General features: G+C 33.9%; 1 protein-coding gene across 1 annotated transcript in view; it reads left to right on the top strand.

Moving 5' to 3' along the window:
* The window catches only part of LOC108742305 (neuronal acetylcholine receptor subunit alpha-7-like), an 87,578-nt gene that overhangs the window by 41,567 nt on the left and 26,189 nt on the right, over positions 1 to 19,822 (top strand). The gene's annotated exons all lie outside the window — the stretch shown is intronic.

The following is a 19,822-nucleotide window of genomic DNA, read 5'->3' as shown; positions in this document are numbered from 1 at the left end:
GCAAGAAACATATATTATTGCATTACTATTGCAATTGATTTGCGGCTGTCAGGGGTATGGTCGCTTCAGTTTAATTTTGTCGGTTTTGGATTATAAAATTAATATTGTAAATCTTTTACTCCATTATTTATTATTGGAACAATAAATCTACTAACCCGTATACCTACCTAGCACAAGGTCGAGTAGCCTTCAATAAAAAAAGTCACTTCTATGCTTAAGAATGGTTAATTTAGAAATTTGCAAAAGATTGTTAAAGTTTGGAGATCGGCGCTATACGGGTGCGAAACATGGACGGTAGAAAAGAAAAAGTTAACAGCGTTGGAAATATGGTGTTACAGGCGAATGATGAGGATACCGTGGATAGAGAAGGTTTTGAAATGAAGAGGTATTAGAAAAAACAGATGAACAGCGGATTTTGTGGAAGTCGATAAGAAGTAGGCGAGGTAGATTGGTAGGACACCTTCTCAGGCACGAAGGGCTAGTCAGATATTAGAGGCAGAAACAGGAGTTAAGAGGAGTAGAGGAAGACCTAGAGTAAATTACTGTTCACAAATAGTTAAGAATATGGGGTGTTCTAATTTTAAGGAAATGCGAAGATTAGCTCAGAATAGGAAAGAGTGGAGGTGCATGTCCAATCAGCCTTAGGACTGACGACCTTATGATGATGATGGTCTTCAATGCGGGAAGTGAAGGCGGTTTCATACCTGAAGCCGGCCTAATTTTTTTGACAAAGTCAAAAAATTTAGATTACTATGACAGTGTGAATTCCGAAAATTTTGAGAGATGTTTCACGAAATTATTGCCAAAATTAGAAGAACCTTCGCTCATAATAGTTCATAAAACCCCGCCTGTTCATTTATTTCCAGTTTTCATGTTATGCTTATTTTGACTGTTATTGAAGTATATTAATTATTTTTGACAAGAGGTAACCAGTGTTACGAAACTTATAGAAAGGGTATAGGTACGGATGTTGAAAGTTACGGAAATTCTGTGATAAGTATAAGCTATGCCTCAATTTCATCTGAACTGGTAGAGTGCTTGATAAAAATCGCTTCAATAGTAATCTTCATGGCGAGGCCAATTACCATGTTCTAAAAGAGTCACTCAAATGATCGGAACGTTGACATTCAATTTATTTCAGGAGTAGTTCCATTGATATTTCCGTCTTCCCTTATACTTAGCAAAACTTTTTTGAAAGCTGGCATGTAAAACGTCTTTTCTATTTATATTTTTTGAGATTAACCCCGATCCTTTAGAATTCCATTTCTGGAAGATATTACATTCACTACCACCAAGAGAACCTATTTTCTTATAGTCTTGTTTTAATTAATAATAAAATTCTAAAACTGAATACATGATAAATTCTCAAAATCAAGTACTTTTCAATTGAGAAACGATTCAATAGAAAAGGGATTGGATTGCTATAAATCAAGTACAATTTGATGTAAATTAAATTTATCATTTATTATTTATCACACAGGTAATCTATATAAACAAAATGTTCGTCAATGTGCGCACATCAAAATTATTATAATACTGATATTCCTATTTAGTATCAATTTATTAAAATTCTCATATGCGTAGATGGTAACTATGCCCTTAACGCCTTCAAACAGAAGGGAAGTTCCTAATTTTGTTGCGACATTTGGATAGATTCAGCTGGTATGCAGATATGAGCATAGTAAACACGTTTACTAAGGTATTTCAGGGAAAATAAGTATAGCAATATTATCCGACTCAGCTATCGTATTTTAGTAAATCCACAACCCTGCATTGTGGAGTACAAAGGAGTAATTTAACACGAGGTGTTTTATATGAAATATGTAAATTACATGTATTTCATTTTTAAAAAAAGTATTACTGATCACAAAACCCATTCTAATTTACAAATTATAAATGTATATTAATTTTCAAATTCTTCTTTATAAAAAATGTCGTTACTGGCGAGCGATATCAACGATATACATGGATTTCATTTATTAAGACAAATATACAAAATTAAAACTCTCTTTATGATTACAGTATCTATTATTTTTATCGGGATAATTCATATCAGTAGTACCTTCAAATTTTAGACAAGAGAAAAGTATTTTAGACAAGAGAAAAGTATAAGATTCTGATACTACTAGGACAGTGATTCCGAACCTGGGGGTAATTACCCCCGCGGAGTAAATCAATAATTCTGTGGGGGTAACAAAGAATCTAATAATTAAGACCTAATGTGATAAAATATAGCTAGATAGTAAAAATATAAAATTATAGATGTGTCGATGTTATGAATATCGAACCAAACAAGATCACATTGAAAACTTCTGTGTTTCGGCATTTATCTGCAACAATAAACTCAGTGAAACAACATTTTCCGGATATGGATAATCGTCAGTCCAGTTCTTGGATATTAAGATGATTTACTACGGATGATAACATTATTAAAAATGAAGATGTAGCGGCCAAAGTAGAATATCTAGGATACTACTTGCGGAGTAGAATTTCAAAATTATAATTTTAGCACATTTTGGCGAAAATCTGGTGCCAAATATCCTGCTCTAGCTAACGTAGCTTTAAAAATGCCAATACCCTCATCAATCAGTTTTCCTAATAGATCACAGGAGTAACAGTATTAAAAGGGTTAGGAACCACTGTACTAGGAGCTAAGTATTCTCCTTTAATACCATTTTCTGTCTCCAGGATAGTCATATTAATCACATAAAAGAACTTAGGTATGTCTAGAAAACAAATTCAAATTAAAATTTTATGGAAAAATTAGGTAATGAGATATTTAGTACACTATTAATACGTTTTGCGCACAGCATAGAACGTATAGATATACTCTCAGATAAGATTGATGACTTTACTCGTGAGGGTTGCTAATTTTGTTTCCGTGTGAGGGCTGCACTGATTGAGTGAATATTAACTTAGTTTTAGAAATGATTTTGCCTCAGAGGCTTAATACTTCTAAAATGGTAGTAATAAGATTGACGTAATTACAAGGGAAATGATTAATGTCAAGCATAATTCAGCAACGACTCTGTCGGGCGACTAACTACCTATCTAATTACTGTTTACGCGTAGGAGCTATTGGGAGCTGAAAAATGCAAGCGAATATTCAAAACATTAGAGATAAATTTTTATAATACCTTCAAACAGTGTTACAAAATTAATGGCTTTGACACTAACGACTTTAATAGGTGATATATTGCACTTCCTTATAAAATTAGAAGGCTTCGTATTCAAATTAAGTTACATCTTCAACTTAAAAATTATTGATGAGCAAAGCGAAACCAAGGCCAAGACTGTTCCAATTTTGACTTTAGTCTTGACCTTACTTAAATACTTTTAGTCTTGGTCTTGGTCTTGCGTGTTAAGTCTTGGTCTTACTCTTTTAATCTGATACTTATGTATTTTTTAATCATTGTCATAAGCACAAATTTTTCTATTTACCGATACAACAGTTACTTTAAATTTTAAATGCTGAAATTTTCTATCATACATGCGAGCTTGTCATGACTTTTAAAGAAAATAGTACCAATAGTTGTGACAGTTACGAAAATTCGAGAACTTGCCCTTCCTCCAACGCATAAATTGACCTTTTAGCGAATAAAATATAATACAAGGTACTTGAAACACCTCTAGAATAAAGAACACTTACTCTGAGGTCATTCTTGTAGATCCCTTCTTTCTTTCTTTCTTTCTTATTTTACATATTGAGTGTTAAAATCTAGTACAGTAAAAGTTCCTTATTCACAGTTTCATTATTCGCGGGTGAAAAAATTGCAACCCAGTTCCTGTATTCGCGGCTAAATATTTCATTATTCGCGGATGCAATCGGTAAACAGAAAAGGATTCGGTGCCATTTATTAAGAGGATTGACCGCAACAGACCGCTCGTGATTACTGCGAATTTTTCCGAAAATATGGGTTTCTATTCTAAACATTGTGATTTAACGTTGCGAGATAAATATCTGATTTTTTGTATGGTAATAGACAAAGGTTCACACTAACTCGGCACGTTTTTAGTTTTCACTAATATGTCCATTAATAGCTTTTACAAGTGCTTAAAGTTAATGCTTCTTGTAGGACACGTATTTTCAATAGAAATTAAAAAATTAAAAACTGGCCTTCGACAGGCTTTAGAACAAAGCTTTATCTATCTTACTACAAAATTTCAAACCTCTGTTCCAAACATTAAACTCATGATATCTAGAACCGATAAGCATGTTTTTACTCTACAGCGCGTGTACTTCTGAATCCCCTTATGTATCGGCATCTTTTGACTATGGACTGTTGGTACGTGCCGAGGCAGCTTTTATAAAAGATGTAACCAGGTGGACTAATTTGAAAATTCAAAACAAGAAAAAGTCACTAAATTTTTTAAACTCAAATACTCACAAATCGACCGGAAGTAATAATTTTTCATTTAGTTTTACGGATTTGGTCTCCTACATCTCGGATGATAAATTTCCGAAACATTTTATCTACTAGTCATTGCTTAGAAAACCTGTAATAATCTAGATATTGCTTTGATACAATCCGTAAATAAAAAAATCATATATGGCCATTGACCATGTATGGTATACAGTGACACGGTGAAAACATGGGCGTAACTCAATTGGACATCTAATAGTGTCCAACTGGACGACATTGAAACAAAAAAACATGATTACGACTTGTTTCCTTTTTCTACAAACAAGGTTTTGATGTAGTTATAATAACAGCAATTAAATTATATCTGTTGTAATTCGGTCAACCTGCCCAGGGTTTCTAACTGAAAGGTAAGCTTAAGAGGGTGCCTGCTGGTGTGCAATATTTGACAGATAAATGTGCCCAATAGAGGATAGACTTAATACTACAGATACCCCTATAGTAGGAAAGTCAACAAATCGATCGCGATCGACTTGTCAATAAGAGAGTATCTTCAATTTTTCGCAATGAACAAGATAAAAAACGTGCAAATTTAAATGATATTCACATGATTGAGAGGTTTAGCGTTTCTTACACATTTTACATTGAAATTAAGTGACTTAAATTTAGAATTATAGAGAAAAACAAATCAATATGTGATTTACGACATCAATGCATACAAAACCAAATCCATTATGCTAACAAAAGATTTTAAACAAATCAATATGAGTCATTTTCCAAACATGATCGATCTTTTACTAAAACATTGATATTACAATCATAACGAGGAGCAATGCCTCCCAGAAATTAAAAATGAGCCTGAAGGCCAATATTGGATTTGAAATGATTAAAAATGTAAAATTGTGTCTTCGTTATCATTTTAAAAATTATTTAAACATAAAGCATATTTGAGTAAAAGTTTCAGACAGAATTTCGTATTAAAAATTAAATTATACGTAACTTGACAAATTGATCTAATCTAAAAAGCCAGAAATTTTGAAAATTAGGTACTGCAAATTATGTCAACAGGAAATATATAGGTACTATTCAATTTCGTCAAACGAAGCATGAGCCGGAAGCATACTTATATGAGTCGGCTTTTTCATATTCACAGACAATGAACATCAAAGGCTGCGTATCGTTTTCTACTTACTGAACTCCAAACTGAAGATTCATTATCATTATCTTCGTATTCACCACATTATTTATTTTTGCTCATGAGGCAAAAATAAAAAATGCCGACAATGAAATGTGTGAATTCTATGTTCGCTGAACATTTGGTTTATACTCATATGTTTGGTCAACTTTCCCTGACCAATTCTTACCTGCTCTCTTAACAGCGCGTTTTATAAAATACCACAAATGGCGCGGTAAATGTCATCTGTAGTACAATGCTAAATTTAGTGGAATTCATTTAAATAGGATAGGATATCTACTTGCTGAACTGAATCCACGGCGTAGCTCACCACTACGTGATAGGTACGTTACCAAAATCGAACAAATAAATTCGAAGTGGTCAGTATTCTGTCAAAACTGTCTACGACGCGCTGATGAGATCCAAAACGATTGAAATCGCGATCCGCGTCTGGCAGTTTCGACAGAATACTGACCACTTCAAATTTCCTAGTTCGATTTTGGTAACGTGCCTATCACGTAGTGGTGAGCTACGCCGTGGATTCAGTTCAGCAAGTAGATATCCACCTATTTAAATGGACCTTGTTGAGCATAATGAATTCCACTAAAAATAGCATTGTACTGTAGATGGCATTTACCGCGGTATTTGTGGTATTTTATAAGTTTTCCTTCTTATTACCCAAAACAAGAAAACTTGTATAGTGTAGAATGTCACCAATGGTACCGCAAGGTCTCCAAAATGAAGAAAAAGACAATCTAACTAGCATACACTAACGGTGAGTCGAGAACCGAACAAGGGATATTCTATTACATGCAATTCGTAGAAATACCTTCAGCCATCTTTTTATATACATAAATTATAAAGTAATAAATGCAATTTAAAACTTTTTAAGGCTGCTACGCTTTGCTCAAAACATTGTGAGAGTTCGGTTAGTTTCAGAGAAAAGGATATTTTCAAATAGACGTGGATGAAAACTAAGTTCTGCATTTTTTGCGTGTGACATAACAAAGGCAAAAACGTAAAGTTAACGTTATGTCAAACAAGATCTTCGAAAATTGCTAATGCCGATACTTAACTTAGCTGGAATCTGCTACAGAAGAAGTTTTACTTCTGATGTGTGAAACGAGTTGTAAGATTATTATTTCATTTTCAATTTGTTATGGTCAAAAAATAATATAAGCAAAAGTACCGTATAGACATTATGCATCATTTTGTTAACAATTGGTACTTTATTTCAACAAACAACCAATATACAAGGTGTACAACTACTATTTGACGCTTTGTGTTTAATGGCTTACACGCGAATACCCCCTGGTCCGATCGCCGCTGTCGTCCCCAATGGTCCTCGGGAACTACCAAAATTTCCCTCGGGATGGCATTAGTAATGTGCAAAATTACTAACATATGATATTATGTTTATGTGTGCTAAATAAATATATGCATTAATTGATGAAAACGTATTCAAATTCTATGTAGAAGTAAACAAAAATTTGTAAATTTGTTGAATTCTCTGGTGTATAAGTAGAAAGTTTAATAGCAACGCCATTTATTTAGTGGAAATGCTGTCAGATGTATTAATAAATAATTTGCCTTTTTCTTCAAAAATTATTTCAATTTGGACCCTAACCACGGAACAAAAAAGGAGTATATGTACAAGTAAAGATTCAGTGTATTATATCTAAGATTGCGTGGGGTTATAATTCCAAACAGTAACAATCAATCTAAAACTTCGGAGTCAAACGAAGTTTTACTTTCATTTCTTCAAAATTTAAATTCTATAGATAACTAATAGTGTACAACCGCAGATAAATGGAAAGCAAGCAAAACAATCAGTAATAATTTGTTCTGAGCAGAACAGTTTTCTTTATTAACGGCAGTGAATATTAGAAGTAGGTTTGAAAAAGTAACGAAATCTCAGCATAGCATACAAAGCATCAAAATGAATTCACGAACATATCAAATTTAGAAATTTGGTATCAAATTAAGTGTTTCAATTTCAGATATGCGTATCTTACTTAACATACATTGCAATCTAAAATTTTCCCGTAAACTTTAAAAAGTTTTTTATTATTATAAAAAGTATTCAAAATAAATCAGAAAATACGCAAAATGTTATAAATAACAATAAAGTCAAAAGACTAAAATCCCACTATGGCTTTAACTGCTCATTCAAAACTTGTAAGCTAGACTTTGTAACTACCATCTAGATCTCCATTATATTAAATATGTTTCACCAAAAACCAAGCCAGAAATCAATTTCGTTAATAAAGTATTAATAATAATAAAAATTAACCAGTGAAAACTGAGAAGACCAGGAAAATAATAATACCTATCATACGGAAAACCTAAGTCATAAAATTTTGGTATTAGTACAAACGCTACAGTTTTTACTAATGGTATAATGTTTTATAACTTATTTAGGTATTCTTTGTGTGTTATTATTATTATTATATTATTATACGCAACAGAGGTGTATTAGTTAGTAGTAACTTCTAGCCATTTTAAACTTTTGAATGGACAATTAAATTTGTAATCTGGTTTTAACTTTTATTTTCTCTGTATCTCTAGTTTATAGTTCAGTTATCACTTTCTTCAGCATTATTTTCTGTTAAGTATTGCATTTTAATCCAAGTTAGTTGCCCTCTCCTGTCTCATCGCCGGTATTGATTCCAATATTCCAACCTCTCAGCTTTAACATTTTAATGGACTATTATTTCAAAAATTACCGACAATTTCGCTTCAGCTTTGTAAACTTTCCCCGGATTCAAATTGTTATTCTGGTCGCAATAAACAATAAGTATCACATAAAGGTATTCCGTACGCATCAACTTTAATTTTTTATGTGATCGTAAAACCAAAAATCGATCATTATTTTTGCGTGAAGCAATTTTTATGACTAATATACATACGTAAATCCACATGTACACTAGTAGCGAGCTGAAAACCGAACATAGGGGGTTATTCTATTATTCTATTACACGCAATCATCAAAGGGAGGCATTGACTCTAGAAAAATACGAAGTGGTATTGGAAAATTCTTACAAATACCTTCAGCCAACTTTTCATACAAATAGTAAAGTAATATGAATCCAATAAATGCAATTTAAAACTTTTGTGGGTTGTTACTCTTTGTTCAAAAGATTTTTAAAGTTCGCTTATAGTTCAAGAGCTGACTGCAAAAAACGTGGCTGATCGAGTAACAGAATAAAATGATCTTAAAAAGTTAGTATTTATAGAAACCACCCATAAAATCTTTTCATGTCTGATGGAAATTTGCAATGTCCTTCTGAATATTTTTTTTATAGTAACTGTACCTACCCATAGACTAACAGTTTCAAATTACTGCTAATATGAAGCTTTTACAAAGTTAACAAACATGGAATATTTTAGAAAATACTATAAATGGCGCAGTAAACGCCATCTGTAGCACGATGCTACATTTTAGGATTACGTATGCTCCAACAAGGTCCACTTGTGTGGAAATCTACTTGCTGAAAACGAATCCCGGCGTAGCCAACCTCAACGTGAAAGGTACATTAGCTTAATCGAATAAAATAATTGGAAGTGGTCTGTATTCTGTCGAAACTGCCAGACGCGGATCGCGATTTCGATCTTTCTGGATCTCATCAGCGCGTCGCAGGCAGCTCCGATAGAACACAGACCAACTTTTACCTGCTGTCTTAACAGTGCGTTTTAGAAAATACTACAAATGGCGCAGTAAACACCATCTGTAGCACGATGCTACATTTTAGGATTACGTATGCTCCAATATGGCGTTCACTGCGCCATTTGTAGTATTTTCTAAAACGCACTGTTAAGACAGAAGGTAAAAGTTGTCTGTGTTCTATCGGAGCTGCCTGCGACGCGCTGATGAGATCCAGAAAGATCGAAATCGCGATCCGCGTCTGGCAGTTTCGACAAAATACAGACCACTTCCAATTATTTTATTCGATTAAGCTAACGTGCCTTTCACGTTGGGGTTGGCTACGCCGGGATTCGTTTTCAGCAAGTAGATATCCACACAAGTGGATCTTGTTGGAGCATACGTAATCCCAATATGTAGCATCGTGCTACAGATGGCGTGTACTGCGCCATTTGCAGTATTTTCTAAAACGCACTGTTAAGACAGCAGATAAAAGTTGGTCTGTGTTCTATCGGAGCTGCCTGCGACGCGCTGATGAGATCCAAAAAGATCGAAATCGCGATCCGCGTCTAGCAGTTTCGACAGAATACAGACCACTTCCAGTTATTTTATGGAAGATTTTGTTGTCACATTAAATCTTGTGCTAAAGTTTCGGTTTTTAATATTGGTATACCTATCGAGTAACAGTTTGAAAATTATTCTATAAGAAAAAGCATTTGTCATATGTTCAAGCGTAATAGTTAGTATTACATTTTAACATTTATAAATTTGTATCTGTGTAGCGTAATTTTAATTTTATTATTACATTACTTTAAGAAGATTAATATTAATATATTCGTAACATTAATTTTCATAACTATGTCGAGGTCATTTATTTTATGAGCGCCGGATGAAGTGTTAATAAAACACGAAACGTTGCGGGATAAAAAGATTTCGCCTTGACAATTTTTTTATATATTTAATTTAATTTGATAGTTTCTTAAGAAAAATCTGCTGGAAATGCAACATAATAAACTAAAACTACTTATGAACAATAAGGGGTTGTCTATAGAATGTGCCATCAGAATTCCACCTTTTTAGACCCCTCCCAACCCGGCGTCACACTTTCAGCGACCCCTTAAACAATATTACGTCTAATCGATTTCTTGTGATTAAAAATAGCAGTGTGTTGTTGATTTTCACACATTAAAGCCGCTATAGTTAGATAAACGTTTAGTCTGTAGGTGGCGATTTACCAACTTCTTCATTGCGTTTACGTAATTATCTTGCACCCTCATGTTGGTCAAGCATTAATCGATCCGCTGACGGCGACAACACGTTTACGTACTGCTACAGCTACAGCCAACAAGTTTGAACACAATAGGCAACTAAAGTAATCTCCTAAATATTTTTCTACTAGATTAAAATGTATCTTTCTATGCTTGGGTTTTTTAGTTTTAACAAAATACGAAAAATTTTTCCTTTTTTGCTAACATTTTAAACACGAACTCTAGTGGGATAAGCGTGTCTATTATCTTTGTTTGTAACACTTCAATGACTTCAATTACCTAAGACATAGCAATGGACACGGGAAGGAATGGTGGAGAAACACGCCCCCCCTCCTCCAGTTTGTAGAGATGCAGAAACTTCCCGCTCCTGCATCGTCTCCTACTCGTACCGCAGGATACGAATTGTGTATTAGAAATAACAAAATTTTATGGAATAACCTAAAAAATGGATTTTTTCTTTTCCTCTTGTTTCCACACCTCCTCCTATCAGGAGGAACTTCTTACTCCTAAACTCCCTATGGCCCGTCTGCATCCGCTATCATATAAGGTAAAGAAGAACCATTTAGCTATACTCATTTGGACTGAATTAAATTAGAATTAATGGTCCAACCGCCACTGAAAAATATCATCATGATCTCTTCATTTTCACATTTTTGTGTCAATTAGCTTCTATAGAATTACAACATTGTTCTAGAACGGAGATGTAACATATTTTCTGCTTATTGTGGCACATATGTAATAGAGCAGCATTTGTGAAACATGTTTTTCGGGATTACAATCTAAAACATCCAGAATGTAAATGAATAAATTATGCTGGTCCGGCCGAGCAGTGTTATTCGTGCATGCCTTGTCATGTGAACAACTACAAATGCTTGCCTACAAAGTAAATTCATTTAAAGCATCATTACGATTTATACATGCCAAGTTATATCTGTACATCAACCGAGAACATCAGCCATAATTAGATTAGATTTTGGAACAAAGGTTTAATACCTTAATTACGGGGTAGCAAGGTGATCTTCAACCAACTCTAATGAAGAATCATTTGTTTTATTTACATAAATAATTTTGTAGGCAAGAATTTTCCCCTTTTATTGTTTTATCGTAGGACAAGAAGAACCAGCTTCTATTAACAAATATTTGGCTTTTTTTGGTAAGTGAAAATCTATTAATAACTTATTTTAAATGCACACACGGCAGTCGTTGAACTGTAGTACCATAAACATACAACGCGGTAATACTTAAACTGAATCCCCAATTATATAAACAATAAATCATAAAAATTAACAGAATACAGTTCTAGAAGTATCAAAAATTATTTTAAAAAACGTTTTCATAAATGCATATTGTTTGATTATATGCAAAGTATTTAATTTTTTTCATAGTACCTGAGCCCGTCCAAATTTGCACGTTGGTACCCGCTGATGGTGGTGGATAGCATTTACAATCGTAATACCAAATGTTTTCCGACACACTACACCATGAGGATGTCTACTGGCGCTGGTGATCAAATTGTTAACTTATTTGACAAATACTTTGATACTGTTTACAATGATTTTAGCTTGAGATGTCAGTACAGTAGGTGGTCTTGATACACTAATTTAATACAGCAACCGTCCCAATTTGGCATATGAAACTTATATTTTGTTACATAATTTGACTTCTATCCGTTGTCTACCAAGTTATCTTTTACGACTCTAACGTCTTAGGTGCACGAGATGATGATTCCTGTGCTTTAACCACCGTTAAATGCTCTTAACAGAATTTTGTACAGTCTATGCTCACTCTGAAGTTTCATTTTAAATATTGTTGAAACAATTTTTGAAATCGACTCATCCGATTTGGAGATTACCTCCTACATCAAATCTTACAAACTTTACCTCTTTATAATATATATTAGTGTAGATCTTGTAGATGAAGAACATAATCTTTTCATCAAAGATTTATAGAAATCACAACATGTGAACCACAGTTTCTCCATATTAACCTTGAAACGGGGAAGTCAATTTCCAATTTTATTCTTCGGGTCTGGATACTCCCTTCGGAATTAGAAAAACCCATAAAATCGTGATGTTCAAGCCTAGGTTGCGCTAGTTCTGCCTCTCTCCTAAAACTGATTGTCCTGATCAAGGTCAAAATGGGCAGCCTTCCTTTTGATCTGAGGTCCCTTCTGAATTCCATAGACAATGCTGTTGGTGCATTGAATAACGGTATATGGACCATCCCAAGCTTGTTGTCCTTTTTGATAACGTTCCTTCCATCTTGGATTGTATAGCCACACTTTGTCATCTTTACTAAAACTAGCAGAGTTGGCTCGTTGGTCGTATCTGGTTTTCATGCGGTCACTTTCGAATCGCAACTTGGTACATACACATATAAATCTAGTCCTTCTTGTACGTATTCGTCTGTAGACAATGGAGAGTCTCCAGAGTGAACAAATATCACGTTTACTGACAGACTAAGTTTTTTCCGAAATTATAAAATGCTAACCGTTGTTCTACCAGTTGTCTCATGGATAGGAGGATTATAAGCTAAGAGAAATAGCGGTATGTGTTGGTTCCAGTCTGAAGTTCTGTTCCTCTTTGAGGACGTGGGTTTGAATCCCACTCCCGAAAACACATGTGCCAAAATAACACGTCTTTCGCGCTTCTACTAATTTATTGAACTAATTACTGTTTAATTAACATTTTGATTGGCATGTGTGAAGGGCTAGTTACCACTATGCACCAGAACCATGTGGAATGCTCCAAGGACTGAAGTTAGACTATACTAAAATAAAGTTTTGTCATACGTAGAGTGCTATTCACCACCACCGGATTAAGCTTGCGTTTTGGTGGGATAAGGCTTTCCTGATTACCATGTCTAAAGTGCAGCAAGAGTCAAATGCTGTGCACCACTAATAAATACTGTAGACTAAGGTTATGTTTTGGTGGAATAGAATCTTATGGCGTAGGACATGAGGAGTGCTATGCAACAAGAGTTGAATACTAATAAGTGTTATGCACTAAATTAAGTTAGGGTTGTATTAGGTTGCTTTAAATTAAGAAACTAATGTTTCAAGATTAATTGTACAAAATGGCTTGTATTTTTTCCTATTTTGAGGCGGTATATGGTACCAATATTTAATATTTAACTAACGATAAGTCGTAAACTTTTAACATTAAAATTAATCGTTTGATTAATATAACAAGCGTTAACAAAAGGAAACAAATTTTGTATAAGATTAAGAAACATCTTAATTTTAAAGTTCTACTATAACATACCTACACTTACGTTTATTGCTGCCGTGTGTGTACTCTTAAAAATATCCGTTAAATATGCTTAATAAATAAAATAATTGTTTCCATTAATTTTTTTATCCATAATTACTGAATTTTTATGTTTAGCTTCTGGAAACAGGATATTTTTTGCTAATTCCAAAGGCATGTATATTTTTTTTTTCAGTATTTTATCAATCATCATTTGTTTTTTTATTTATTATGTTTTTATACATGTTTCTTATCCTTATCGTTACATTATTATTTTAATCTAAAATATAGACATTAAATTATTATTAAAATAATATTAACATTAAATAGAAGAATACAATTATATACCGAATGGCAAAACCGTTTTCCTATTCTTTTTAAGCAAGGTGCATGCAAAGTCTGTATTTTTAGCCTCTGTTATTCCCTTTCGTAGAAAGCTAGACTATAACATAAATTGAATATGTTCAAATGTTAATGTGACAATTCGTTTTCAATTTTTTAACCACTATAAAAACCTTATGGTTAATGAGGGAAAATTTGTTGTTGATGTTGTTGTACACTCTCACCGGGAATCGAACCCCGGACCTTTGGCTTTACGCACCAAAGCTTTGACTACTAAGCTACGAGAGATGGCAACAGCAACAACGGCAAACCGTACACATTTTCCCTTATTAACCTAAGATAGTTTATAGTGAATAAAAAATTGAAAACACATGTTCGCATTAATATTTGATATTAACCACTATTAAATGTCAAAGTGTTTCATATACTTATGTTCATTAGATACTTTTTTCATGTTACAATTGAAAACTCCCAGTGTATACAATTATTGGATTACTTTTGAATTTGCTTTTCCATTAAACGTATATTTGGATATTCGTAGGGTGTAGGAACGAAGAAACAGTTTAAATACGTCTGGTCTGAAATATAAAAACGGCAGAATATAAACAATATAGTGGCTGCTTATAGTATGCATATGAATACTGGGTGTATGCTGACTTAATACATTGTTAAGAAAAGAGAAGCACAGCAGTTTTGGTTGGTAGATATTTCGGCGGAACTCTCATTAGTGTAGCAGTTTCGATAAAATGGTGACGAAGATTTTATTGTTGTAAAGAATGCATCGCCCTTAGAAATTTGACCACATCTGCCCTGTTCTTAAAAAAAGCGAAACCAATCCCGCACAATGTTGTTATTGAAGCGGTTCAGCAATAATAATTTTACCTATTCATACGTACAGCAATAATAATAGTAGTTATGATTAAAAAAAGAATATTGACGAAAACACAATTCTCGTTCTCATGCCTCGATAACAGTGATAGAAATTGAAACATTATTACGTATAGAATAGTAATTAATTTGTTAAGCTTATAGCTTTGGCACTACTCAATGCTGAGTTAATTTACCATCCTCTTGTCTCGTCTTTACCCGGGAAAATTGTTTTCGCTTCACTGGTGTCTTTACTAATGTCCTTCATTTCTACCCTAAGCTTAGCTCGTTGACCTCTATAGAACATTGAAATTGTTTGGATAAGCGGTTAATTTCAATTCGATTAATATTATTATGCTTATTCACGATACCCACGATATCTTTTTACATCGTTGCACAACATCTTTCTCTGTATATTTAATGCCATGTAACAGCTCAATACTGCTAAACTACTAAACTAACTAAATACTGCTTTTATATATTCGGTAATTGTTTACAATGTGAGACCCACAATCGGAAAGGGGGAAGAGGGGTGTGTAGGGTGAAGGTCGCCAGGTCACCTGTAGTGCACATCACTCACGTGCAGGTGCAGTAGGTAGAGCTGAAAATTGAATAACGTGTAAGCAGTAATTATGTATATATGCCTGACCGTCGGTTGGGAAGAGGGACCGTTAGAGGGGGAACTACTTTTAAGGTGGGGTCGGATGGCCGATGGCTCGAGGGGATGAGATAAATGGTTATTGTATAGACGTTAGGAGGGTCTGGTAAGTATTTTCGTTTTTGTAGTGGTGTGAAATGGATAGAGAATCTACATCCCTGAAGACAAAAGAAAAGATCTTTGGTGTCGTTATCCTAGGATCCTAGGAAGTCAAATAGAAGTATACATGAGTTCGATTACGTTAGGTTAGAAGAATGAATGGTAAAGGTCTAGGTGAGACCGCCACGAACTTTTTATGGTACAGTGGTGGGGGAGACCTCTTTCGATTCCACCCACCCCCACCCCGAAGAGGGGGGGGCATCATCTAGACATTTGCCGAATGAATTTATTAGATTGGTTAAGATTATAAACCTATGGTAGGAAAATATAACACGAGGGAATGTACTCAGTTTTATTTGATTCCTCACTTCTGCGCCTTCGACTCTCCGCTCCCACCCAAAAGCATTTTTATGCTTACAATTGTTAGTGTGTACCCTGTTTAAAATTTGTGAATTGTCGAGCAATAAAATAAAAAAAGCATTATTATTATTACATCTGTTTTGTTGGAAAAAACAAAATGCTATTAAAGCTTCCAAGCAAAACAATGGTAAAGTAGCAATCAATTGATGTTGCAGCCACATTAAAACCATGCTTTTTATTATAATTATTATATCATGAAAACTTATTAGAATTTAATGTTTTTATTTACAAAATTTTAAGTACCTTCCTATCATTCTGAAATACCCCAGCTATTACGAACAAATCGCTTTTCATTCTTCTGTGTAATATGAAAATAAAAATTTGAAACAATTTTAAGAACAATTATATTGTGTATTATACTCTAAGGGAAACCAGAATGTTAATTTATATACGACTGCAAATGCATGACCTGCATGTAAGTATATGTTACACAAAAATGTTAACTTATAGTGTTACTAAACCAGTAAATAGTAACTTTTAAAATGCTTTGAAAAGCCTAAAAATATTTCGGCAAAAGAGCGTCTATATCAAACGCTCAAAGTCACGAAAAGCTTAGTCATGAACATGAACTGTTTATTTTTTTTAATTCAAAACATGTTAGCGTTTTATCCAAATAAAACGTTTCTAATATTTTAACATTCTGACAATTTTAACGGTGTAGAGTACTATAAACATTTATAATGAAAAAAATGTATTAAAACTAAAAGAAATTTGTCTGCTTAATCTAATTCTTAGAAATTAAACGAGAATTCAGGCCAACAGTATTCCAATTAGTTTTATTTATATACACTGGTGGTAGGTTGATGAAAATCGAACATAGGGATACTCCGTTACATGTATCGTCAAAGGATGACGGGATATAGCAAGATTTGTACAAAGACCTTCAGCCTTCTTTTCATGTAACCAATAGATACAATTTAAACCTCTTAAAGGATATAACGCTTTGTTCAAAAGATGTTTAAAGGATTTTGAGAGTTCGAGGTTAGTTTAAGACGGTTCAGAGAAGTAGATAATATTTTCAAATAGACATGGTTGAAAGAATATATTCCATACGTTCCCCAGATAATTCATTTTCGCTCGTGCGACATAAGAGAAGATGCTGACAAAATATGTGTAGTTTCTATATTCTCTAAACGATTTTAGGTACCTGCATTGTGCAAGATATGAAAAAAAGAGTACGTAAGTTGGATTTTATACCCCCCCTACCTTTCATAAAAAACCGTAAGAAAACTATGAACCTCTTCCTCTATTCCTTCAAGGTCACACAGCTTGCAGCCTCCAATCAGAAAATCCCCTCTCATCATAAGCTAACCTAAGCCAACAGCACACAACATTTCACATATGTCAATCAAGTAAATTGTTCCCACCAAGACTGAAACCAAGACCGAATGGATTTATGAGTTAAACTATTTGAAGCAACTTTAATACATTCTTTTCTTGGAACAAAACATTTTTAGTATTTGAAATTTTCAGTTTGCTTTACTAGATTTTAATACCAAATACAAAAAAAAAAAACGTTACCACTGTTTGAAAAAAGAAATATACAAGAACGTGCTCGGAGTAAGTGTTCTTTGTTCGTATATCTGGATAACACATGGTTGAAATTGTATAGAGACAAAAACTATTATTTTTTTTTTCGATATTTTTTATTTCTTTCAACTACCTTGTTTTGCTCACTAAAAGGTTAATTTATGCGTTGACGGAAGGGCCAATTTATGCATTCGAGAAAAGGGAAGTTCTCGAGTTTTCACAACTCTCACAACTATCAACACTATTTTCTTTAAGTCATGAAAGAAAATTTTTAAGACGTTTTGGTCTTAGTCTTGCTTTGCTAATTATTATTCTTGTTTTTTTATATCTTTCAAAAACTCCCATGAAACGCTTCTTATCACAAAAACAAAACCCACAATTTAGGGATATTCTATTACATACAGTCATCAAAGAGCGAAGGGGTGTAGCAATATTTGTACAAAGACATTCAGCCTTCTTTTCATATAAATTCACACCGATAAATACAATTTAAAGCTTTTAATGAATGTTATGCTTTGTTCAAAAGATATTTAAAAGATTTTAAGGAGTTTGGTTAGTTTATGACAGTTTAAGTGGGTGATACTTTCAAATAGACGTGGTTGAAAGAATACATTCTATACGTTCACCATCAGATTATTCATTTTCGCTCGTTGACAAAGACATGTATAGTTTCTATGCTCGGTAAACGGTTTACCTTATCTGCATTATGCAAGATTTGAAAAAACTTTAGGTAAGTTGGTTTCTATACCCCCTCACTTTTCATACGAAATAGTTAGAAAATTATGATCCTCCCTTTTTTCCCCTTTTTTCATGCACAATTTCTAGCCCCCAATGTGGAAATCCTCTCTCACATTAAGCTGACGTAAGCCAAAATGTTCCACAGCACATCAAACGTGTTAATCAAGGAAACCTTTCCCACCATGGCGTAAACAATGTTTTTTTTTTTTATATCTTTCAAATAATCTCTATAAACGTTTCGTATCACAAAACACACAATTTCAGCAGCGATCCGACTTCTGTTTCTTTGTTGGAATTACAGTTGTCGTGGGCTCGAACTACGTCCAGAGTTCTTGATCATGACTTAGTATTCAGGAGAAAATTGGTTCAATTCCGAATTCATCTGACCTGGTCCAAGTATTTTTATAATTTTATTGGATTGTTTAGGTACACGCTGACGCAGTAATATTCCACAAATAATCTTCTATTTCTCTTCTCTGGCAGGAGGCTGAATAGCTGTTGCAGGTCTTAGCTGCGTCCAAAATTATTGATGATGATTTAGTATTCAGGAGAAAATTGTTCGATTCCGGATTTGTCTGACCTAATACAAGTATTTCAATGGTTTCATTGAATTGTTTAGGAAAATGCTGGAGCAGTAATATTCCACATATAATCATTCATTTCTCTTCCCATTTCCACAATTACTAAAAGGCGACTGAATAATTATTGTGGGTCCGAGCTGCGTCCAAAGTTCTTGATCATGACTTAGTATTAAAGAGGAAATTGATTCGATTCCGGATTCATCTGACGTGGTCCAAGTAGTTTTGAATTGTTTAGGTAAATGCTGAAGCAGTCATCATCATCATAAGGTCATCAGTCATCAGTTGGACACGTACCTCCACTCTTTCCTATCCTGAGCTAAACTTCGCATTTCCCTAAAACTAGAATAGCCCACATCCTTAACTATTTGCGAAGAGTAATCTAATCTAGGTCTACCTCTACCCCTCCTAACTCCTGTTTCTGCCTCTAATATGTCTCTGACTAGACCTTCATGCCTGAGAAGGTGTCCTACCAACCTATCTCGCCTATTTTTTATTGACTTCCATAGAGTCCTCTGTTCTCCTATTCTTTCCAATACCTCTTCATTTCTAACCTTTTCTACCCACGATATCCTCATCATCCGCCTATAACACCACATTTCGAACGCTTCTAACCTTTTCTTTTCCGCCGCTCCCACTGTCCATGTTTCGCACCCGTACAACGCCGTGCTCCAAACATACACCTTTAACAACCTTTTTCGAATTTCTAAATTAACCGTTCGCGAGCATAGAAGAGACTTCTTTTTATTAAAGGCGACACGACCCTGCGCTATCCTCTGCTTTATATCCCTACTACTCCTTCCATCCTCACTTATCTGACTTCCTAGATATCTAAAATCAGCCACTTCTTCTAAGCAGTAATATTCCACAAATAATCATCCATTTATTTTCCCATT

This window comes from Agrilus planipennis, unplaced genomic scaffold (genome assembly GCF_000699045.2).
Source record: "Agrilus planipennis isolate EAB-ADULT unplaced genomic scaffold, Apla_2.0 scaffold280, whole genome shotgun sequence".
Taxonomy (NCBI): Eukaryota; Metazoa; Arthropoda; class Insecta; order Coleoptera; family Buprestidae; genus Agrilus; species Agrilus planipennis.
The sequence above is the reverse complement of the archived record's forward strand: the minus strand, read 5'-3'. Positions and strand labels throughout refer to the sequence as shown.